Source organism: Cydia fagiglandana, chromosome 22 (assembly GCF_963556715.1).
Source record: "Cydia fagiglandana chromosome 22, ilCydFagi1.1, whole genome shotgun sequence".
Lineage (NCBI taxonomy): Eukaryota > Metazoa > Arthropoda > Insecta > Lepidoptera > Tortricidae > Cydia > Cydia fagiglandana.
The window spans coordinates 8,039,931-8,064,642 of record NC_085953.1 but is presented as its reverse complement, the minus strand read 5'-3'; the positions used below and the strand labels follow the sequence as shown (position 1 = coordinate 8,064,642).

At 39.8% G+C, this 24,712-nt stretch overlaps 1 long non-coding RNA gene across 1 annotated transcript; it reads right to left on the bottom strand.

The window, feature by feature from the left end:
* Nucleotides 1–237: 237 nt before the first annotated feature.
* On the bottom strand, nucleotides 238–2,536 carry LOC134675514 (uncharacterized). Its single transcript, XR_010099754.1, has 2 exons — nucleotides 2,138–2,536; nucleotides 238–1,443 (listed from the first exon to the last, which is right to left on the bottom strand). It is a non-coding gene; the product is annotated as an uncharacterized LOC134675514 (long non-coding RNA).
* Between the last annotated feature and the right edge of the window lie 22,176 nt (nucleotides 2,537–24,712).

Genomic DNA, 24,712 nt, shown 5'->3' with positions numbered 1-24,712 from the left:
AGCAACATGTTGGCGCGTCGGTTTGCTCACTGTTCTGACCAAGCCAAAATTACTCTGTTCAAGGCATACTGTCAGGCGTTCTACACTAGTCAGCTGTGGTACCATTTCACGAAACGAACGTTCAACAGACTCCGAGTACAGTACAACAACGCGTTTCGTGCAATGTTACGGCTACCGTGGCGGTGTAGTGCGTCTGGTATGTTCGCCGAGAACAGAGTGGATGACTTTTACGCTATAATGCGTAAAAGGCACTGGTCGTTTGTCGGGAGAGTGAGTGAATCGACGAACAGCATTGTTAATGTAGTGTACACAACCTGCTACTGTAAGAGCAAGATTTCCGCTGCACCTATATAATTGGTACCTACTTTTTTTAGTTGTAGTTTATAGCTTTAATTTTTAGTTTAGTTTATTATTGTAATGAAATGTAATGGGTTTATGCCTTAATAAATAAATTTTTATTATTATTATTATTTGTTTCTCCATTTTGGAATTCACGGGCCTACAAATCCCGGTCTTTTGATAGGCTTGCGTGGGGATATAGATCCAACACGTAGAGGCCCCTTGGAGAGCTTTAATGTCATGTAGAACGCCTGCTGGAACCCGTTCACAGGCGCAACAATAAACACCCATGAACCGGTCGCAGCAGGCATTGGGACTATTGTAGAAAAAGTGAATAGTATACCGGTCTATGGATTGAAGTTTGGATGGACAATGAGACTGGGCTATTGTAGAGAAGTCCGGACACCTGCCATAACAATGCTAAAACACGTTATCGAGGCAGGTGGTGACTTGCCGCTGACTAGATGGGCCCCTGAAACTGCCGTCGCGAAGACGACCAGGAGCAACATCGGTGTAAGCGGCTCAGGGGTGTCGAGAGGTGTGCGCCGCTTTCTACCCAGTGGCTATTACCAGCCACTGTGCCAACTCGCGTCTTATGCATCTTTCACTTCCACCCCTGGAGCATATAGCTCTAACGACTCCTCTCTGGACGGCCAATGAAGGCAAGCCAGAGCTGAGAGTCCTGCGGGTCCCCTTGGGGTCCACTCCGACCGATGAAGACACGCCGGAGACGGAGACCCTGACCGACTCTCGGGAGCACTCGGGTCCGTGGGGTCGTTACTCCCCAACAGCTCGCCACAAGCTGCCCTGCGGGCTTATTATTATTATTATTGTATCTCCTTTTTTGGAATCACGGGCCTGTAAATCCCGGTCTTTTGATAGGCTTGCGTGGGGATATAGATCCAACACGTAGAGGCCCTTTGGAGAGCTTTAATGTCATGTAGAACGCCTGCTGGAACCCGTTCACAGGTGCAACAATAGACACCCGTGAACCGGTCTCAGCAGGCATTGGGACTATTGTAGAAAAAGAGAACAGTATACCGGTCTATGGATTGAAGTTTAGGTGGACTATGAGACTGGGCTATTGTAAAGAGGTCCGGACACCTGCCATAACAATGTTAACACCGTCATCGAGGCAGGCGGTGACTTGCCGCTGACTAGATGGGCCCCTGAAACTGCCGTCGTAAAGACGACCAGGAGCAACATCGGTGTGAGCGGCTCAGGGGTGTCGAGAGGTGTGCGCCGCTTTCTACCCAGTGGCTGTTACCAGCCACTGTGCCAACTCGCGTCTTATGCATCTTTCACTTCCACCCCTGGAGCATATAGCTCTAACGACTCCTCTCTGGACGGCCAATGAAGGCAAGCCAGAGCTGAGAGTCCTGCGGGTCCCCTTGGGGTTCCACTCCGACCGACGAAGACACGCCGGAGACGGAGACCCTGACCGACTCTCGGGAGCACTCGGGTCCGTGGGGTCGTTACTCCCCAACAGCTCGCCACAAGCTGCCCTGCGGGCTTATTATTATTATTATTTGTATCTCCTTCGATATCACGGGCCTATAATCCCGGTTTTTTGATAGGCTTGCGTGGGGACATAGATCCAACACGTAGAGGCCCCTTGGAGAGCTTTAATGTCATGTAGAACGCCTGCTGGAACCCGTTCACAGGTGCAACAATAGACACCCATGAACCGGTCTCAGCAGGCATTGGGACTATTGTAGCAAAAGTGAATAGTATACCGGTCTATGGATTGAAGTTTGGGTGGACAATGAGACTGGGCTATTGTAAAGAGTTCGGACACCTGCCATAACAATGCTAACACACGTTATCGAGGCAGGCGGTGACTCGCCGCTGACTAGATGGGCCCCTGAAACTGCCGTCGCGAAGACGACCAGGAGCAACATCGGTGTGAGCGGCTCAGGGGTGTCGAGAGGTGTGCGCCGCTTTCTACCCAGTGACTGTTACCAGCCTCTGTGCCAACTCGCGTCTTATGCATCTTTCACTTCCACCCCTGGAGCATATAGCTCTAGCGACTCCTCTCTGGACGGCCAATGAAGGCAAGCCAGAGCTGAGAGTCCTGCGGGTCCCCTTGGGGTCCACTCCGACCGACGAAGACACGCCGGAGACGGAGACCCTGACCGACTCTCGGGAGCACTCGGGTCCGTGGGGTCGTTACTCCCCAACAGCTCGCCACAAGCTGCCCTGCGGGGTTTATTATTATTATTATTATTTAAATGTGTTTGTTAATTTACGGGTATATGTATAGTAATCAATAAAAGAGATGAAGAGGTAAATTAAATTATTTAAGCGATTTTTTTTATTGTATGATTGAAATTTAGGCGTTTTATTATGTTCTAAAACTCAAATCACCGTCATTGTTTACAGACTAATCATCCATTAAAACAATGTATGGCCACGTCGTCAAAATAAATGGTCGGAAAAAATGTTTTCCTCGATGACACACCATTGACAAGATGAAAATTCGCAGAATGAGTGACGTTAAAACTTTATGTATGGTATAACCTTGACTATGTTAAGTAGGTATGTTTTTTCGTATGTTTTAGTGAGGAATATAACATTGAAACTTTCGAGTTTTAGGCCAATCAAATTAGATAGTTTTGAAGAATTAATTCCCAGCAAGCTATTAGAAATAGTTTTAATAAATACCTTTATTTGGTCCTAAATGCGTGTAATTCGAGTTTGCGCAATCAAAGTCAGAGCCACCAATGTAATACACACATAATAGAATATCTATACATATTTTCATTCACTCATTCATTATATTCGTGCCCGCTCTTGTGAATCTAATCTTGTAGATGCGTTGGTAGTGACATTTTGACCCTTTTTTGGAGCCTTAAAAAAGATAGATCTTAAGATATAGTGAAATGGAAAACGGCCTGTATAAATATTGTTTTCATAAGACACGGTAAAGATCCAACTACGTTTAGCACCGAAAAACGCGATCGACATGAGATTTACACAAAAAAAAAACAAATATTTTTAAAATCGAAAAAGAAGTCGGGAGTTGTGGCATTGTCGTCACGCCTGACATGTCAACTTGGCGACAGCAGCTGTCATTCCAAAGAACTTTCAAAATCTTTATGTGCATTAACGAAACTACCTACGTTGACAGACGGTTTACTGTTTAGTGTAGTCGCCATCAGATATATCGGAGCGGTCAAGGTGTTCACAATATCTGAACAAGCACTCTAACGCCTTGACAATAGAGGCGTTCTCAGATATTTGTGAGCACCTTGGCCGCTCCTATATATATGATGGCGACTGTATCTAGGTAGTGTCACACTGGCTGGCGTGGCTCACTCCGCGATTTCGTCGTGTGCATGGATAGATGTCGACCGTAATGCCTTAATATTACGGTTGAAACACCTCTATGCACTTTTGAACGCCAGTGTACATCCGTTCCACACCAATTTTGGTGGCTAGCCATAAGCCGCGCGTGGCGCTGTCGCCATCTAGCGGCCATATCTGTCTTGATCGTAAGTCGTAACAGACGCGTTTTGTTAGAGAGTGAGTCTTCTGTACCTAGTACTATTATTTATTCTGTGGTAGTATATAGAGTAGTTCCCTTTACAGACGTCTATAACCACAACCTGTCTACAAACTTCTCCCCTGTCTACTAACAAGATTACTGCAACTAATGATTGTGTTAACCATTTGTCGCCAAACTAATTTAAACTGTAACTCCTACTTGTTAGAGTTAATATTGCCGTGCAGTCGCAGCCCGCATGGAAAGTTGGCAGGTTTGAATAGTTATTGTTACTTCTGTTAAGCTCAGGATGTGGGTTCGATTTCTATCAGTAGTTATTCAATTATATTTATACTTATTTAATTTTGTAAGCCAGCAACGTCTTAAGTGCATACTAGCGCCACTGCTAATTACACCGATCTATGAACTTAGCAACATAAAAACTAGTCTGATGTATTCAAAAGGTAGGTACGCACGTTGACGGGCTCTTAAGAGCTTTAATTTTTCCTCATCATCGTTCTCGTCTCGACGGTTAGTTTAGTCTCTAGGAAGCAATGTTATGTTTTCTAGATCAGTCTCATCTATGTTTAATTTTATACTCCCGGCAACGCACTTGCAACCTCTCTGGTGATGTATGTAGGTGTCCATTGGCGGCGGTATTTTCTCATATCACGAAACATGTCCATTTTGTATATATTTTGTAAACGTCAATTTTGTAAAAGGGCTTTAATGCATGATGTGCGATAAAATAAACCAGATATTTCCACAAGGGGCCTGTTTATCAAAAGCTTGTAACTTGTAATACAAGTGGAAGTGCCTTTCTATTAACAAAAGCTGTCAAACAGTGCCATCCGCTTGTATTACAAGTTACAAGCTTTTGATATGCAGCCCCCCTGTGGAAATATCTGGTTTATTTTATCGCACTTCAAGCAAAGATCTTACTAAAAAAAAAAAACAAGTAGCCTCAGCCATCAACCCTTCAGTCGTAATACCTAGGCAAACCGTGTAAGCACTGAGATAAGTAGCGCTTCACGCTACGCTCACCTCAGGGGATGAATCTCACAAGCACTTAATCTCACAACCTCTTATCTTAACCACAAACAAACGTACAAATCCAACTTTATTCCACTTGAAATAGAAATCAATTTAGAAGAAACCTAATAGCGTTATCCGAGCGTTCGAGAGTCGTCACGGGTATACGAGTATACTTCTGTAAGTTTCAATCGTATGTTTTTGACGTTGGAATAGAAACCTTCGGCTGTTAGAATTAAGCTCAATATCGATTAAACTTGCTGCTAGGATGTTCAGAGGGTTGTCAAAGTGTATGTGAAATCCGTAACGTGCTTCTACGCTGATTAAAGAATTGTAATTACATCAGAGAGAGAAGCAAATTCCTTTGCTAGTTAACACATACTTTTGAAGCATCGTTTCGGGTATAGTTTTAAGTGTAAACAATACATTCGTAGGGTTACTTACTAGATTGATTTGTGTTGTTATTGTACCTTTGTCCAAGTGACAATAGTGGCACAGCTTGTTAGAAATAATGTATCACGTTCTGGAAATGGTATATAACGACCACAAAAATTATTTATAGTAAATTTATATACGTACTTTATTAAGGGGTACTTTATTTTTACTTTATTAACCCGTATTAAGGGGCCCACCCAGCAAACATTTTAAGTAATTTTTCCTAGGCTCGAAGAAGATTTTACCAATTTAAGTGAAAATGACGTCCTAAGTCACCAATTATTTTACGTATTGTACACTTTTACTTCCAAGTCAAAATATAGGGATAATAAAACGTATATTTCACTTCATAAATACACCATGAAGTCAGGGACTTAGGGGTTGAAAATAAGGCAAAATATTAGGTAAAATTAACCTTAAACCCTGACCAATAGGTCAAATCTACTAATAAGGTATTTTAGGTGTATTTGCGACGTAATTATTACTTATACGGGGACTATGAAGTCACGGACTTAATGGTTGAAAATAAGTCGTATTACTAGGTAAAATTAACTTCATACCCTGACCAATAGGTCAAATATACTAATAAGGCCTTTTATGTGTATATGCGACGTAATTATTTCTTATACGGAGACCATGAAGTCAGGGACTTAATGGTTTAAAATCTGTCGAAATATTAGGTAATATTAACTTCGAACCCTGACCAATAGGTCAAATGTACTAATAAGGCATTTTAGGTGTATATGCGACGTAATTATTTCTTATACGGGGACCATGAAGTCAGGGACTTAATGGTTGATAATAAGTCGAAATATTAGGTAAAATTAACTGCAAAGTCTGACCAATAGGTCAAATGTACTAATAAGACATTTTAGGTGTATTTGCGACGTAATTATTTCTTATACGGAGACCTTTAGGTCGTCGATTTTATGTCGATTTAGCTACTAATTTTAGGTAAATGTTACTTAAAATAGATACAAAATTGCGACCATATAGTTAAAATCACTTGTAAAGTACTATCAATACCATAAGGTTGTGCCGCCATTTTCTTTCATTATAACGAGATGCTAAATATGAAATTGCATAATTTAAGTTGTTATATCTTGAATGGTGCCATCGCACGGTACTTCATTGTGCTAATATTCAAAATAAAACAATATTTTTGATCAAGTCAATACACTCACACACACAAATATTCAATTACAACACTCAATTACAAGCAAATATATGCATTTTGATTTTATAAAATGTTGAAAACTTAAATATTTCAAAAGCCCATCGATAGTTTTGTATGTAAACCTAACATACTGCACGAAAAAATTTTCTGTGCACTAGATTTCGTCGTTCTTCATCAGCGTAATCGGCCTAAATTATTTTACATGACTTAGTGGCCGCCATTATCATTGCACAACTTAAAGTTGTTTTCTTGTTAGACATTTTGTTTCTGAGTGAAAAGAATATATAAGCGTAATGTTTGTGTCTCTTTTTCTCTTCATCGCGTCTCATCTAAATATTGCCTCGCAGAGTAATTATATGGATAAAATATGTCGCCATTACGTCTAAAGGTGGTAAAGAATACCAAATTAGTACATTTTCACTACGCGGCACGTCGTGGCGACGTCGAATCCACGTCGGAAACATGACCTAGTGTTGACCTAATGGTTGTAATCACTAATTTACCGTCAATAAATACGTCGCCGGCACGTGCGTTTTTTCCCCATTTATGTCGACTCGACGTGCCCACGACGTCGATTCGACGTGCCTCATTTTGGTCTCCTAAATTGTGCGACCTAAAATAGGTGCCTTTTTCGGAATATCGACCAAAAATGTTTGCTGGGCACTGATTAACAGTCCGCCGGACGGTATCGGCCTGTCGGTTAGATCAAAATTTTGACAGTTCCGAACAACTGACAGGCCGATACCGTGCGGCGGACTGTTAATCAGTGGGCCCCTTTAGCAACGAATGGTACTAAAAATTGATCACCCAACAGCTATTTGCGTCCTCTTTTATAGCTTTCAATGTTATGTTCTATCATCAAACTTTAATATAGGTGATTGTTAACATAAAAAATTAATGTTTCAATATAGTATGAAATAACACATTTTAGTAGGTATGTAAATTTTTGATGTGTATCCAGAATTTTATCAAAAAAGTGATAAGTATGTGAATATCTTCTCTTACGGTATTTTGTAAAATATTTTATTCAAAGAACTTTAATAAATCCAGTTTCTCATATTTTTCACTTTCCCAATTCTTATAACAATGTTTTAACTGAAATATTTAAACAAACAAAAGTCACTAAAATAAACTTCCTATTCTGATTCAGTGATTCAATCAATATTGTATACCATACCATTATAAGCCAAGTAAATATGTAGGTAAGTAGGTATTGTTATGAGCAAAATAAATAATTTACTTATAAGTCTATGTGTGTGCGTAACAAATTCAAACACGTACCTACTGTAACAAATTATGTTGCGAATTTGCGACATTTAATTTCCTGCAAAAGAGACAAGCACGAAATGATAACACGTTTTGAAAATCACTCTTTTTCTTTGCTCCCGTTTAATTTTACATTAGTCAATTTATTTATTTGGATTATAATAAAGTTTAAAAGGTATTTAAAATCACCTAATGTTTGGGTTGGGCGCCTAATTAGGTACTGTAATTAGCAGTTTAATGTGGAATCATATAATGTTAGGTTTTAAATAAATCGTAGTGAACTCTTACCTTTCACGTTTTTTTTAAAACTAAAAATGTATAAAAATATCAAAAAATGTATATGGATAAATATATATATATTTTATTTGATATGACCCCTGTTCTTTCACTGATATTTGTTAAAATTGTTAAATATCAAACCATCTAACCGAGCAGAGGCCAAAGGTGTGCCGCCATTTATCCGAGAATGACTTTTTCTTGATTTCCGAGGCACGTTTTTACCCCAGACTTTCTTCATCACGGAGTTACATATGTCTTTGCAGCATACATGTACATTGATGCCTAGAAATACATGATTATACAGTCAGTACTAAGAAAATATTCACTGCGATCTGCGATGCAGCACTAAAAGCAGCCTATTTATCTTACCATCTTTCGACGGAGCGATCCCCATTCTAGCGTTGCATTCTTGTTTCTCTTTCATACCGTTGGAATAGCAGATAGCTCGCATAGTTGCGTTTAAAATAACATATGAAGTTCTACTGGAGAGCAGCCCATTTCTCGATCGTACAGTCAGCTTCAGTGAGAGATTAAACGACGCGCCAAAAGTATCTGCTATCCTGGAATTACTTTCTAAATAGAGATGACTGTGTCTTTCCGTAGAACAATTAGACTTCAATACATATTATAAAACAAAGTTGTAAAGTTATCTTTGACGTCGATTGTACAATGTACAGTCGCCATCAGATATATCGGAGCGGCGGAGGCGCTCACAAATATCTGAATACGCCTCTATTGTGAAGGCGTTAGAGTGCGTATTCAGACATTGTGAACACCTTGGCCGCTCCGATATAAATAAAATAAAATAAAATAAGCCTTTATTGCTGTGTAACATAATAATAATATAAGTATTAAGTTGCACTATGTTTCTTTTATACTACACTATATATTTTATATCGAATTCCTTAACTAAGTGAATCGGCAACCGGTTTTCGCTTCTTCCTTTTTACAGCTTGTCTTTCGACATAGGCCTCCTCTAAACCTTTCCATTTTATCCTGTCTTTTGCAGCTCGTCTCCGTGTAGGGCCAGCTATCTTTCTTATGTCGTCTTCCCAACGTTTAAATTGTCCTCCTTCTTTTCTTGTCCCGTCCCTCGGGTACCATTCCGTTATTATTTTTGTCCACTTTTCTGTTCTTTCCCTTAACATATGCCCTGTCCATCTCCATTTTAATCGTTTGTAAACATATTGGATGTTTTTGAATTTAGTTTTATTCTTTATAATTTGTAGACTAATCTTATCTCTGCGTTTTACTCCTAGAACACTTCTCTCCATTCCGTTTTGACACACTTTTATTTTGTTTAGTTGTTGTTCGGTCAGTGCCCATGTTTGACATCCATACGATAAGCATGGGAGGATACACGTATCAAATACCTTCCTTTTCTCTTTGATGGGCATGTCTTTGTCCTTCATAATTTCGCTCAAAGACCAGAATCGTTTCCAGCTATTTGTAATCCTTCTGTTTATTTCTTTTTGCATTGTATCTTCTGGGGCTATTAGTTGACCTAGATATATGTATTCATTCACATACTGTATTTGTCCATTATTTACTTTAATATCTACTCTAGTTGAGTTTGTCATCACCTTTGTTTTGGAGGTGTTCATTGAGAGACCTACCTTGGCACTTTCATCAGATAGCTGTTGTAACATTTCTTCTAAGTTACTTGGATCTTCAGAAAACAGGACGATATCGTCTGCGAAACGTAGGTGGTTAAGCTAACGCTCCGATATATCTGATGGCGACTGTACAAGCACCGTTGAAATTATTGGCATTGGCTTGAACCCATTGAGGGTAGGTTTAGGAAGGGGCCTTAAAGCATTTTATAGAGGGACTCAGATGCTTTCTTCTTGAGCCTCTTAGCCACCCTGAAATCCGCCCCGGGCCCAAATTAACCTGTACCCTCGTATTTACTCGTTTCCTGTCTTTGTCTTAGCGTTTATCACGGTTGCATCTCGTCATGTCATAATTACAACATTTCAAAATTCGATATCTAGTCTAAAAACCATAGTTAAATGTAAGTTGTTTTAGTACCTAAGTACAGTAAGTACTGATAGCAGTTTTTTCTATTTGATATATCTAAAGGTTGAACACTCCAAAACTTGGGCATTTATTTATACGTATAATTTAATTTTTCCATATTATATAAACTTTTTAGTAATATATTTATAAACTCCATAGTATGATGAATAAAAAATATTATGACAGCATGTCACTTCGATCATTCGTTTTCACGATGGCGAGCCTTGAACTTCAGCAGCGTGAAACGATTTTGCTCAAACACGCAGAAAATCCCCTTCTAAGCTACAGAGGACTAGCAAAGTTATTGAAATACCCGCAATCCACTGTTTGTTCTGTTTTAAAAAAGTTCCGAGAACGATTGACTATAGATCGGAAGTCAGGTTCTGGCGGAAAACAAGGCGTAAGATAAAAAAAAAGAAGCCAAGGTTTTACAGCTTTTTAAGACAAATCCGAAGATCTCATCACGCGATGTCGCCAAAAAAGTGCAAATGTCACAATCTTTTGTGCAAAAAGTAAAGAAGAGAGCTGGATTAAGGTCTTACAAAGCTCAAGCTGCACCAGACCGCAATGCTCAGCAAAATTTGACGGCCAAACGAAGGGCAAGAAAGCTATACGACAATTTCTTAACAAAATTTAAATGCATCGTGTTGGACGACGAAACGTATATAAAAGCTGACTTCAAACAGATACCAGGCCAGGAGTTTTATACTAGTACGAGTCGCAAAGACGCTCCTGAGGACTGTAAGTTAAAAAAGAGGTCCAAGTTTCCAAAGAAGTACTTGCTCTGGCAAGCTATTTGCAGCTGCGGTAAAAAAAGTCGATCATTTATCACTACGGGCACTGTAAACAGCGAAATTTACAAGAAAGAATGTTTGGAGAAGCGACTATTATTATTTATTATTATTATTTGTATCTCCTTCGATATCACGGGCCTATAATCCCGGTTTTTTGATAGGCTTGCGTGGGGACACAGATCCAACACGTAGAGGCCTCTTGGAGAGCTTTAATGTCATGTAGAACGCCTGCTGGAACCCGTTCACAGGTGCAACAATAGACACCCATGAACCGGTCTCAGCAGGCATTGGGACTATTGTAGCAAAAGTGAATAGTATACCGGTCTATGGATTGAAGTTTGGGTGGACAATGAGACTGGGCTATTGTAAAGAGTTCGGACACCTGCCATAACAATGCTAACACACGTTATCGAGGCAGGCGGTGACTCGCCGCTGACTAGATGGGCCCCTGAAACTGCCGTCCGAAGACGACCAGGAGCAACATCGGTGTGAGCGGCTCAGGGGTGTCGAGAGGTGTGCGCCGCTTTCTACCCAGTGACTGTTAACAGCCACTGTGCCAACTCGCGTCTTATGCATCTTTCACTTCCACCCCTGGAGCATATAGCTCTAGCGACTCCTCTCTGGACGGCCAATGAAGGCAAGCCAGAGCTGAGAGTCCTGCGGGTCCCCTTGGGGTCCACTCCGACCGACGAAGACACGCCGGAGACGGAGACCCTGACCGACTCTCGGGAGCACTCGGGTCCGTGGGGTCGTTACTCCCCAACAGCTCGCCACAAGCTGCCCTGCGGGGTTATTATTATTATTATTGATGAGCAGCATTCGACGCAATGTGAGGGCAATGGCGTATTCAAGCCATAATTAAATACACATTTGTATGATCATAGATGTATGATAGTCATGTAAGCTAATCTAATAAAAAGTTTTTTCAATATTGTACTTGATTATGTTTTATTGACTACTTTATATGCCCACGTTTTGGGGTGTTCAACCTTTATATGCAGTAGTTATAATGGTACTTACGCAGTTAACATAATTTATGAACCTCCAGGTCTATTTTATTGTTTCTATTGTTGCAGTACATCTTTTGTATTGTATTTTTGATATGTTTATATGACTGTTTGGTTTTCTGAATAAAAAACAAAATTAGATTTAATTTGACTATGCCTTGCTACTCTTAAAATCACTTAATTTTGTTTTTTATACCTATTTTTCCTCATAAACTACTGTCCCCAATGCCCCTGGCAATGGAGACAGGCGATCTAAACGCCTATTAGAACCGAGGTAATCGCTAACTGAAGTAATTTCACACTATTCTGTCTTAATTGTGGAATTATCCAAATGACTCGTTCAAGGTAAGGCAACACCCAAGGTGGGAAATATCATAGGCGGTAGCGGTTTTTTGGCATTGGCGGATAGTACAAAACATAACGTGAAAAGGCTTTTCCTGGATAGCCGCAGTATGCCTTGTTATAAGAAATCCAGCGAACGTAAAACCCGTGGTTGTAATGTATAAGTTTGTTAAACGAATAAACCATACTTAAAATTGTACAAGTAGACATACTCCGTAATTTTAACAAATATGATCTTGAATAAATCCTGACTTAAAGAGTATATATTTTTTATTAAAGGCCTATTGGTAGAAATGATCACCAAGATTGATTGATTCATCAGATGCTAGTTGTCCCAATCATAAAGCGTGTTGTTTTTTTTTATTTTATTAAATTAAAATACAAGAGAAGAAATGAAAACGCTGACTCTTGTGACTTGCGCCGCCGTTCCACATAAATCACACAGTCTTCCGGCTATCATTGTGAGTTATCGAACGCCTCTGTGAATCGCTGCTGTAATTAGTTAATCCATTTAATGACGGAAACTCAGTCTTTATAATAAGTACCTATTGTCTCACTACATTAGCTAGTTCAGACGTTCCAACAGTAGCCAGTGCACCTGGACCCAATCCTGCTGCACTGTAGGCATAGGGATTTTCTCACTGGGATTTAGGTCGCGGACTGCGGCAAATTAAGGCCGTTCATACATTGCGCTCGATCAAATGTACAAACGGCCTCTATTTACCGCTCGCCGCGCTGCGTGCCGCTTGTCTCAAATCCGCGTCCTAAATGTAATAAAACTCTTATGACTTACACCACCGTTCCACATAAATCACGCAGTCTTCCGGCTATCGTTGTGAGTTATCGAACGCCTCTGTGAATCGCTGCTGTAATTAGTTAATCTGTCTAATGACGGAAACTCGGTCTTTATTATTCCTATTGTCTCGCATTCAAGTTGCATAATAACATACTTCATTATTTTTATCATTTAACTGTGTCGCCCGGTAGATATGAGCCACACACGGGCAAAAAACAGCCGTTGACGGATTACACAATTTTATGAATTACCATCTGCATGTTTTTTTTTGTATTTTGATCTAATTTCTCTATTACCTATAAAGATTTGAGGTTAGGTACAGTCAAGTGTAAAAATATGGGTGCATATAATTTCTCAAAAATATGTCCCATAGTTCTTAATTCGCTGTCTTCGCTGACATAAGAGCTATGGGACGTATTTTTGAGTATGATATGTGCACCCATATTTTTACACTTGCCTGTACTGAAAATATCGGGTAAGTATATATATGTGAACACAAACAACATATATGTCAAACAACAAACGTAAAGGACACACTTATAGCGATGTGACGAGTCCACTTTTTTTCAATTCGAATCATTCGAATCGATTCGGCCACTGATCCGAGTTGAAATTCGAGTTGACTCGACTCGACGGTTTGCGTGGTTCGCGACAAGGTCACGGGCCGCGGAGCCGCAAACTTAGTTGAAACGGCGAGTCAAGCGGCAGTTGTTGTAAACCGAACCTTCAGGGCACCGAATTAAGGTTTATTTTTGAATGGCCATATTAGCAGTGAACTCTACTCGGGATGGCGAATCAAGCGGCAGTTGTTGTAAAAAGAACCTTTGGGCTACGGAATTAAGGTTTATTTTTGAATGGTCATAGTACCAGTCAACTCGGATGGAGACGGCGAATCAAGCGGCAGTTGTTGTAAAAAGAACCTTCGGGCTACCGAATTAAGGTTTAGTTTTGAATGGCCTTAGTAGCAGTGTCATAGCGTCGACTCGGCGCGGAGAGTTGGCGAATTGCCGATTCATTCGCCGAGTTAGCGGATCGGATACCAAGTTGGTTTAGTGGCCGAGTTGATTCGGATTACCAATAGTCTTGATTCGAATCAACTCATCTGTAGGTTGATTCGGATTATTCGAATCAGATAACTCGACTCGCCCATCGCTACACACTTATACGGCATAAGGAGATGGATGTATGGATGTTTACATCATTTGCCTGTAATAAAGCTCAGTGGCGCCCTCAATACATTTCTAGAATTTCTTGTCGGTCTGTACAGTCAGCAGCAATAGTTGCTAAGCGGGTGAGGTGTTCAAAATGATCTTGACGCGACTTTATTGTTAAGAGAATAAGAGCGCGTCAAGGTAATTTTGAACACCTCACCCGCTTAGCAACTTCTGCTGCACTTGACGTGGTTGTCATCAAGCTTGCTTGATCGTCTTGGGGCCCCAAAATGAGGTACCTACAGGTAAGTTAGTTCATAAGTACCGCCTTTTATAACTGAATACCATTGTCGTAACAACCTCGCAGCCACTAAAAACTATTATAATAATGTTTAACTTTTATGTATATGGAATAGAAATAAAGATAATCATCTATTATACTGAGCGTAGCATAGTAAATTCATGCCATAAACAGCATTACCAAGAAACGCTAAAGTTTCATAGAATTGTTAAGAAACTTATGCCCTTTTTAATTAGGGCTAGAAGTGCGAGAAAGTTTCCCATTTTAAATGAGCTCTAAAATGCTATAAACAAGTAAAAAGAAACGCCCATTAACACTAAACGATCTTTTAACTCTATTATAATGTTAGGGTTCTCGCGAAACGGTCTTAACTTGACTGGGCGGAAAAATCGTTTAGCTTTTTTCATGAAACAGGCACGGGGTCTATTTCACCACGGTTACAATTGTTTACTCCTGATACTCAATTTTCTGTCCATTTCCGGGACGATAAGTAAAATCGGTACTTTTCGTAAATATTTATTTGTTCGACCAGCAAATATACGGTGAATTGACAGTGTCAGGTCTGGAGACTGAAACTTAATTTTTTACGTAGGTAAAAGATGTGTTAATAACAGAACCTGTTTACATCTGAGTTATAGGTACATAAGATATATCTTCTGAATAAATGTGTCTAATAGATATGTTTAAGATGATCTTTGTTTCTGCAACTCTGCAAATAAGGTAGTTTCTTACATTCAAGTATGTAATTTCATTATGAATATCATGATTTCCGAGTTTCAAACTGCAAAGTGTTTTTTTACATTATATTTTTTACACTTGAAGCAATACGGGTCTTTTCGTATGCAAGTTTCGCTCTCGAACCTGTATTTATTCAGGCACAATGAAAACGTACAGAGTTTTCATGTAAGTAGGTACATTTCCATTGTTCTCTAGTGTAGCTTGCAATTTCCCACTTAAAGTTAAGTCAGCAAACGCTTACCATACATTTAACGATGCCCCTGGGACTGGTGATTAATGTAGCTTGTAAAGGCGTGTTATCCACACATGGACTTTATTTACGGTGATATCATTATCTCTTGTAACATTACTTGAAATAAGCTTAACGGTTTGAACGCTTATAACACTGCTTACGCCACCTTAAGCTTACTTATTTATTTTTAAGACATGTAAGATTTGAAACTGTTAACATTTTGTGTCACCGGTCATTTTTGCTTTTTGGGGAAGGCCTATATCCAGCAGTGGACGTCCTCTGGCTGATATTATGGAAATGATGATGAACATTTTGTGGAAGAGCGATAGGTATATCTTTATACAGGGATCGCGAATATTTAAAAAGAGCTACAATAGCAGTTATTTTAAATAACTGAATGAATTTTATCTTTGTTTAAGTAACTAATAATATCCGTAATATCGTTGCTACTTTGAAAACATCATGTTGAAACGCAGTAATCCTATAAGTAGGCAACGCATACATAGTTAGGACATTGTCATACTTATCACATAATTATTTTGTATTTTTCTTATGTTCCACAATCCAGACTCCACAGTACCTAATGACGATTTAGCTGGAATCTGGTTGAGTTTAAATTGCGTACTTAATGAACTTTATTTAACAAGAGAAAAGTCTATTTTTTTTTCTAACTGACAAAAATGTCGTAAAGTAAAAGTTACTCGTCGGTAAAAAGTAACAGAACCCATTTACATAAAATCCTCAACAGCTACAGCGTCTTTGCACATTATGTAGTCATAAGCCGTTTAGCGGACTTATAATGTAAATTGCATTCTGAAATTTCAATTTACAACAGAGCTTAATTGTCTTCGAGAAGGAGAAATTATTTGAATTATTTCACCAAGGTCTCTTGAAAGTAACAGGATTCATAACGATATAGTCAGTTTATTTTATTAATAACTTTGGACTTAACATTCTAGACACTGATGGAAAATAAGATAAAGATAATATATGAAACTCTGTATAATAAAACGAATCCGAATATAAAATCCTTTAAAATTACCTATCTGTATTCTTAGCAGTGAATTCGTAGAACGTCTGTTAACCTCTGTTTATTGACCCTAGTAAAGGTCCTTACAAGATGAAATGGTGTAATTTTCATCTTATAAATAATTATCACACAAAATACTGGAAATAATGAAACGACATCTATTCATTTTGTTTTGGACAATCTTCGTATTACTTCATAACATACATAGATAAAATTTCGTACTTATACATACACCCACAGTCCCACACTTTTCAGACTTAATTTAAGCAATCCAGTCTTAATTTGTCACTGAAATTCAGATCTCGTTTCGCCGTAAAGTACCTATTCTTTAAATATTATACTTAAACCCGTTACACTAGTTAATTTGGCCCTTAGTACTGTCGTTTAGAATTAAGTTTCAGTATGAATACAAAGTTTAAGACGTACCTGCTTCAATTATGACAATTTAAGTTCACAATTCTAGAAAATAAGCGAACCTAAAGCTTGCACAATTTGCCACAAAATGGACTAAGATTTCGCTAAGTATGTTCTCAGAAAACTCATAAGAAAATTCGCGAATAAAAATACCAACGTCCTAATTCATAACGTCGATAGGTCTAGCTTTTAGAAGATTAAGCCATTATACCACAATGAGATCTCCAGTTCACGCTGAGGCATAAAATAAAAATACGACCTATTTGCACAAAGCAACCAATAAAGGGAACAATTTCAGTTATTTATGCTGCTGTATTATCATAGCTCCCATAGTTGTTACTTTATTCTCTCTCCATCGCGAGCACGCTCACTTTATGAGCGGAATATTTCGGATTCTCATGCCGACTCAGCAGTTTCCAGCCCAGCTCTAACACAATGATTTATTGTTTCAGATGCCAGCTATGTAGCGGCGCAATCACAAACTGCGAAAACGTGAAGAATACTCGATATTGAGTTCCAAACTCGTCTCATCCCTGACGCGTGAAACAGTTGCGTTAATTCGCTATTCAAAAATGTGGCAATGTGATTGGTTTACGCGATCGGCGAGCTCTTGATTAGTGATGTGCCGTGTCGATAGTGGTTATCGTTAGTGAGATGGCGACTATGGATTTGACGAACGAGGTGGTCCGCTTAAGGGCCGAGCTCGAGAAGGTCTCGACTGAAAGGGACATGCTTCTATGCGAGGTGTCGAACCTAAGGAGGGAGCTCGAGCTTAGCGAGTTGAAGAACCTGCAGGATGACAGGTGAGTGAATTGTAGCTAATGACGTGTCTGGAATAGAGATAATAGCGGTGGAGTGGGGGTGTTGGGTGTACGTATGGGGTTGGTTTCCGCACAAACAAAGGGCGCGTCTTGTAGGTCCTTTCAAAGGCTCGACAGTTCGTCGGGGGCTTCTCACTTCGTGCTACTTAGCTGGTACAATTTAAAGGATGCATTCGTTCGAAAAAAAAATGTTTTATATTTTTAATGTTTATATCTTATATCGTATTATTTACTGGCCTGCGGTGATTGTAACTCTTTTTTTTTATATATTTAGGTAATTATATAAGTAAGTAGTTAAAGTGAGTGTATGTTAAATTTTCTTGTAAATTCTGATTATTATTTTATTTCAAGACTAGCAAAACAGACGTATCTCTAGATCTTTGTGCGTTCTTACATTGTGCGTACATCAGCTTTAACGGTGTTTGTCGAAGCGTCGTTTGCGCTTGAAAATATAACATAGGGTACGGTATTTTGCGTAGAAATTACCTATTCTTCTTCTAACCTTCATTGCCGTCGGCTGAGCTCCGAAGTCTCTGAATAGGCCCTTAAAATGGCGACCTACCTTTAGCTCACATAATCTGCATTCCGTGCAGCTGACCGCCAGTGGCTCTAGAGCCAGGGTTTTCATAGATTACGTACTAAACTGACAGAGGTTTACCAGTTTATAGCGCTCCCGCTTCCGCTCATCAACCCGCTCGCTCTTCTAACTTAAACCACAAACACGCATGCCTATTACTCCCATTGTCGTCGGCTGAGTTTCCGACGTGTCTGACGTCAGAAGGTCCTTTCCTTTCCCACTCTCTGAATAGGCCCTTAAAAACGCTGCTGACTCCATTTTTTCCGTTTAAACCTTTTTTTCCACCCTGAATAAGTTATCGAGGAAGTGCCAAGGGACGTTTCGGGTTTGTTCAATTATTTTTTTTTTATTCAATTACGCGATTGTTGAGCGTGGGGATTAATTAATTAAAAAAAAATATTTTTCATCAGCTTTTGCGTCAATAGATATTTATGAACAAGCTTTATTTTAGAGCTCATAATACTCTTTTTGTTTGAAAGGGTAAATGTATAGCCGTCATCAGATACATCGGAGCCGCCGAGGTGCTCAAAAATATCTGAACACGCACTCTAACTCCTTGGCAATAGAGGCGTGTTCAGATATTTGTGAGCACCTTGGCCGCTCCGATATATATGATGGTGACTGTACTTCACATGTTCCATTACTATCACATATGTCCTCCTAAAAATCTTGGAGATATTTAGGAAACTCTTTACGTGTCACAATATTTGTATTTTCAAGAAAATGACCAAAAAACGATGTAGAATTGCGTCCCAGGCGTATATTTATTTATTTATTTGTGACGTTCCACGGCAAAGGGTACCTTATGGCGGCTGGCGCTTACGTCGCATAGCGCCGTAATATTGGAGCGGCGTTAATGATAGCGTAAGCACCAACCGCCATAAGGTACCTTTACCGGAGGTACGTCACATTTAAAAATTTTAATCAGGCAACAAGGCCCATATTACAAATACCTTACATACTTACATACATACCTAATTTTATACCTAAACGTAAAACTAAACACTATTTATGCGACAAAGAGTGAGTCGAGTGAGAAATGTCGAGATTCGAGATCCGACGTCGCACCAAGGTGCGAGACGTGGGTGACGTCATCACCAAGCTGAAATGGAATCGGGCGGGACATGTTGCTAGGCAGAGTGATGGCATCAGGTGGACTAAAATGTTAACAGAATGGTGGCCGCTTGTAAATGAATGAAGCGCCTGGCGTCCGTTGGCTCGTCGGGTGACATTCGAAAAATCGCGGGACACTTCTGGATGAGACTAGCCCAGGACCGGGATAAGTGGCGTACACGAAGAGAGGCCTATGCTCAGCAGTGGGCGACTGAAGGCTAGAATGATGATGATGATGATGATGATGATGATGCGACATAACGGCGTGGCTCCGTTGAATACTCGTATGTATTCGTAAAGCTGGTCGAAAAGTGCTCGAGTGGAGACCACGGACTAGCAAGCGCAGCGTAGGGCGTCCACCCATAAGATGGACGGACGACGGGTCGACGGGACGACGATGCGGGTCGCTTCCAACCGGTACGAATGGAGGTCCAAGGGGGAGGCCTATGTTCAGCAGTGGACGTCTTATGGCTGAGCTGATGATGATGATGATTCGTAATGACGTAAAAGAAGATATATTATACATAGATATGTGTATGACTCTGACTGTGCTTTCGTTTAAAGTAGACTGCGGAAACAGTGATAACGTTATCAATAACCGTTATTTCAAAGGCAATCGGAATATGCGGGCGAAAAACAATTTGTTTTCATTTTATATAAGCTTTAAAACACGAGAGAAATGATGGATGTTTCACAAATAACAATCGTCTGTCAGATAACTGACGTTTAAACGAATTATGTTTGTGATTTATTTTATTACTAACTAGCTTCAGACCTCGGCTTCGTCTGCGTGAAATTATGACGATAATTGATAAAACCAAAGTACGAGTCTGACTCGCCCACCGAGGGTTCCGTACCTTTTAGTATTTGTTGTTATAGCGGCAACAGAAATACATGATCTGTGAAAATTTCAACTGTCTAGCTATCACGGGTCTAATTTGACATACATATTTCCTTTACAACTCTGCTCAAACGTCCAAAAATAGGCAAGCCGGTGGGAATCGGCTTTTATGGACGCGCCGCCACTGTTAGGTATAGTCAATCACACTGGACACACAGATTAACAATTAAATAAATTCGCCCCAAATCAGTTACAAAGTAACATCTAATATAATATGAATTAATTTATTCCCTAAGCAACCCTGTTTCCCAAAGGTCTGTAAATCAAGTTAGGTCTCGAGCTAGACTTACCCTCATCACGTTATGTACATGTACATAATATACATAGTGTAGTCCAGAATAGTATATAAACGGGAGGGCGAGTCCGACTCGCACATGTCCGGTTTTTTTTTTAATTTGTTTTAAATGTAAATTTGTTCTTATAGCGGCAACAGAAATAGATAATCTATGAAAATTTCTGTGAACTGTGTGATAGCTAGCTATCACGGTTCATGAGATACAGCTTGGTGACAGACAGACGGACACCAGAGTCTTAGTAATAGGGTCCCGCTTTTACCTTTGGGTACGGAACCCTAAAAATTTGCGCCAACTTGTTTAGACAAAAACGACTTACTAGTCTTATTGTCAAATAGGTAGGTTTTTTAACCACCTGCACTGAGATGAGATAACTGATTTGATTACCGGCATTACGCACTGACTCGCTGAAACAACGCTGGGCAATTTGCAAATTGATAAATTGTCTTTTAATGTTATATTATTAAATGTTGCCATGATATGTGTTGAAGTCAAATTGAGTCATACTTCATGCTACAATAGAATGTCATTTGTCTATAGTAAGTGCCTTTTTTATTTAAACCAATCAAAGTCGAAAATAGTTCCCCAACCTTGATATCCAATCTCGTAAGCGTGATATAGAAAACGTTTTGTTGATACAGCGCCATCTTACGTGATATTTTGTAAACTTTTAAAACATAATTGAAAATTAAGCGGCAATTATCGATAGCACTTTCCATTAACTTGAAATGCAATCGAAATCGTTTTATTAAGAACTGTTGAATTTATAATCGATGCCGACTCGAAACTCATTACGCAAGCCGAAGTTCCTTGTTTCATTCAAACAATCGTTCAAAATTACTTTTTCTCGTGTAGATAGGTAGATAGATAGATAAATTTTTATTCAACCACAACTTACATGCTTTGTGACACAATAAATAATAACAAGAGACAAAAAGAAAGTTGACAAGAGACAAAAAAAAGAAAAAGGCAACATACAATTTTACACTAATAGCAGTGCACGTTTACTTATTCCACAGTAATTAACAAGCGATTCGTTTGATGGATAACGAATAATGTAGCCTATAGACGCTTACAGCTCTTGGAGAGTCGCATATGCGTTGACACCGATCTTAATATCACTATTAAGTCTATTAACATCTTGTTATTTCCCCTTTTGGTGCCATTTTAAAAGCGCTTCAGCAGGATTCTAGACACATTTCGGTATCATCTATCATTTTAAAATACTGTCTGTACCTATTCTTTCGTATTTCTAATGGCTTAAAAACTTTAAAGCAAAACGTGCTTAAAGGTAAGGTATTCAAGGTTTATTTTTGATCGTTAAGAATTCAAAACACGATACCCTGCAGTGCGTCGAATGCAGTGGAAAACGAAATTTCTTAAGAGCGCTATTACATTTCGGGGTTGAGCGAGTTTAGGTATTTTACGCGCTGCGGCAGGCCGTGCCAGCTCAGTATGCCGATCCCTTCTACCACACTCGCACTACAATGATGGATTAAACATTCTTGATCCTTCGCGAAGCATATTGAAATCAACCATAACAACACTAACTGTACTTAACTTTTAAAGTCCTAAAACTGTTATTTGGTAAGTACGAAAATACTAAATGCAGTGCAAATGTACATAGGGGCTGTTCATAAATTACGTCATCTATTTTTGACGATTTTTGACCGGGGCCCCACCCCTCAAATCATCCAAAAATCATGCTTCGGATGACTCTGTTTCCTCCTACGACATGCTACCATCATCCGATGTCCAGACCCCCCCCCCCCCCCTCCTTCCATTTGAAACGACGTAATTTATGAATAGCCCCATACTCGTACTTATGAAGGTATATTACTCGAAAGAAATTATAGGTACTCGCTTATTTACATGTTTCGTCATTGCATTTGGTACCTATAGGTTGTAAAGTTTGTATCAACGAGGGTTTAAAAACGAACTGGTATGACCACCACCTTAATCATCATCATTATCATCAGATCCTCAGATCTGATGATAATGGTGATAATTAAGGTGGTCACGGATACCAATCAACCATGTAGTAACATGATTAGGCTCGTTTGATTCGTCTTAATAAGATCTTTGACACTGAAGATACACAGGGTCTGATGATGGAGCTGGAAGGTGGTCACCGGTACCAATCAACCATGCAACTAAACCACTTCGTGTTTGGGCTCGTTTGATTCGTCTCAACAAGATCTTTGACACAAGACAGTACTCAGGGTCTGATGATGGAGCTGGAAGGTGGTCACCATTACCAATCAACCATGCAACTAAACCACATCGTGTTTAGGCTCGTTTGATTCGTCTCAAAAAGATCTTTGACACTAGGTGATACTCAGAGTCTGATGATGGAGCTGGAAGGTGGTCATTCATCAGGTCAGTCATCATTGGTACCGGTGACCACCTTCCGGCTCCATCATCAGACCCTGAGTACTACCTTGTGTCAAAGATCTTGTTGCGACAAATCAAACGAGCCCACACGAAGTGGTTCAGTTACATGGTAGACTGGTACCCGTGGCCACCTTCGAGCTCCATCATCAGACCCTGAGTACTACCTTGTGTCAAAGATCTTGTTGAGATGAATAAACCGTGCCTAAACACGAAGTGATTTAATTGCATGGTTGATTGGTACCGGTGACCACATTCCGGCTCCATCATCAGACCTTGAGTACTATTTTGTGTCAAAGATCTTGTTGAGACGAATCAAACGAGCCTAAACACGAAGTGGTTTAGTTGCATGGTTGATTGGTACCGGTGACCACCATCCGGCTCCATCATCAGACCCTGAGTACTATCTTGTGTAAAAGATCTTGTTGAGACAAATGAAACGAGCCTAATCACGAAGTAGTTTAGTTGCATGGTTGATTGGTACTGGTGACCATCTTCCGGCTCCATCATCAGACCTTGAGTACTATCTTGTGTCAAAAATCTTGTTGAGACGAATAAAACGAGCCTAAACACGAAGTGGTTTAGTTGCATGGTTGATTAGTACTGGTGACCACCTTCCGGCTCCATCATCAGACCCTGAGTACTATCTTAAGTCAAAGATCTTGTTGAGCCGAATCAAACGAGCCCAAACACGAAGTGGTTTAGTCGCATGGTTGATTGGTACCGGTGACCATCTTCCGGCTCCATCATCAGACCCTGAGTACTATCTTGTATCAAAGATCTTGTTGAGACGAATAAAACGAGCCTAAACACGAAGTGATTTAGTTGCATGGTTGATTGGTACCGGTGACCACCTTCCGGCTCCATCATCAGACCCTGAGTACTATCTTGTATCAAAGATCTTGTTGAGACGAATAAAACGAGCCTAAACACGAAGTGGTTTAGTTGCATGGTTGATTGGTACCGGTGACCACCTTCCGGCTCCATCATCAGACCCTGAGTACTATCTTGTATCAAAGATCTTGTTGAGACGAATAAAACGAGCCTAAACACGAAGTGGTTTAGTTGCATGGTTGATTGGTACCGGTGACCACCTTCCGGCTCCATCATCAGACCCTGAGTACTATCTTGTATCAAAGATCTTGTTGAGACGAATAAAACGAGCCTAAACACGAAGTGGTTTAGTTGCATGGTTGATTGGTACCGGTGACCACTTTCCGGCTCCATCATCAGACCCTGAGTACTATCTTGAGTCAAAATTAATACATATAGAATGTCAGGTCGTTTCAAATATTTTTAATCCTGTCCGGTAGTTTATTAAACTGTACCATTATAAATTATAATACTATAAAAACAGTGCTAGGATCAAAGTCTCTCGTTGCGGTTTACACGCACACAGTATAGCGTTTTACACGGTGCCCGCCGCACACAATGATAAAAAATCTCGTCGTCGTCGTTGAAAATGTGCGGAGCCGACCGACACACGTCCTACCTCTACAAGCTTTGCCGCGGCACTGAGCTGGCGCAGCGCGCGTCATCGGTAATATAGAGTAGTTTTCAAAAAATTGCCAAAAAATTATAGTAGAATTTCATAAACACTAATGTATACCAACAGTATAAGCAAACGTTGCAGATTGCTTGAGTATGAAAATGAATTCGATATTAAGTAGATTTTCGCAGGAATTGACACTTGTTTCGGAGAGAAAATTGAGTTCGTTTTACTTTGATTTTCTCTTTCTCAAAGGTGTGTAGGAAAAATATCGTTTGATATGCCTAAAGT